Here is a 1,720-nt window from a genome sequence, read left to right as displayed (position 1 = left end):
AAGCTGTGCTATGAATCAAAAAACACTATTGAGAATTGTCAGCACAAAAAGCCACTAAAAGGATATAGCAGGGTGTTGGAAGAACATAAATAAAAAGGCTTTTATATGAAAAAAATCAGCTGCATGCATTAGCCCCACCAATAGCTCTCACCTGTGCTGGGGGGCCCTCCCTCTCCTACTTTCTCAGGGTCAGCACCCCTCCCTGACCCTTTCTCTGAGTCAGCATGCCCTGGCCCAGGTTGGTTCACAGGCAACATCATAGCAAGCCCTACCCCTCCCTCCCGTGCAGCCTCCGTGGCCCCCAGGCCTGCACAGATCCCAAGTCATTTGCATAACCCCAAATGCAGCTTTCCTTCAAACACACCTGCAGCTCCCCACGAAGACAAGGATGTGCTCTCCGAGCCAGCTTCCAGTGCTGGGACCAAGCAATGCGGGCAAGCACAGGCACGGGAGCCTCTGTCTGGCCAGAGACCTTCATTTCTTTCTCCCCTTCCCCACATGTCTGCACCCTGCATTTCTTATTCCTTAGGTTCAGGAGAGCTCAAACTAGAGCTGCAGAGGGGTCTCTTTTAGGGCTGGGGCAGCTCCACCAGGGAAAGGGCAAGCAGGCATCACTTGGACTCTTATGGGCATCATATGCTGAACTAGCTCAGATATGAGAAGAGAGAAAAGGATTTATTTCAGAAATTATTTTAAAACCTCTTTATACATATTAGATCAGCATTTTGCAACTGTCAGTGTCTAAGTTTAGATCCCTCTGTTACACTTACGTAGCTTCAGATGTATCTGGTATCTCAAGACGTGCTGAAGTTAGCACTAATTTTTGTAGTGCTGTGCACATTTGAAAGGTGGGTGCTCCTATTCAAGCACTAACATCAGAAGCCAAATTTCAGTGCCTCAGGAGTAAAATATTTGGCTAAGCAATTATATTAATAGCATTTTCATTTATCTTCAAATTTTTGCGTCTCAAGTTTTATAGAGATCAGCAAATTTACCATTTACTGTTTCAGTGACTATAGAATTCCGCATAAAACATTATTTTCTTTATTTCTACCAGTTATTGCAGGAAGCAATAACACTCTAGTAGATGCCTCATATGTTGCTAAATTGAAAATTTCCTAAATATGCAGCTTAGAATGAATTTCAAATCAAATATACGCCCTCAGGGCCAAAACTAAAGTCAATAATACTGATGAGAAAACAGATATAATATTTTACCTGTAGTAATTTCTAAGTAATTGAAAGTAAGACTATATCTATTTATGTTGCTGTCACTTGCAGTAGTTCTAAATTTGACTTTAGGTGTCAGCTTCAGGTGATTATGAAGAAAAAACACATTCAGATGAGTTATGATAATCAGAAAACCTACCAAGCATATATTTCCCTTTTACACTTCCAGTTAAGGCCAAAAAACGACAGTTTGGAGCCACTGAAGGAGTGCACATAATTGGTATATATATCTCAGTGTCTGAGAAGTCTTGAAAAAATGCAAACAAAAATTATATTCTTCTACAATATCATTCCAAATTCTGTCACCCACAGAGTGTCACAAACTCTTTCTCCATATGCTGCTTGGTCAACCCCCTGATTAAATGAGAAGAACACTAAAATACAGAATAATAAGGGTGGCTAATGTCAGGCAGATTTTAGGTTCAGCTCTTGTATAGCAGGCAGGTGGTATGGAGCCAGTATGCAGTCATCGATTTCTGAATCCTATTTT

This window comes from Corvus hawaiiensis, chromosome 2 (genome assembly GCF_020740725.1).
Source record: "Corvus hawaiiensis isolate bCorHaw1 chromosome 2, bCorHaw1.pri.cur, whole genome shotgun sequence".
Taxonomy (NCBI): Eukaryota; Metazoa; Chordata; class Aves; order Passeriformes; family Corvidae; genus Corvus; species Corvus hawaiiensis.
The sequence above is the reverse complement of the archived record's forward strand: the minus strand, read 5'-3'. Positions refer to the sequence as shown.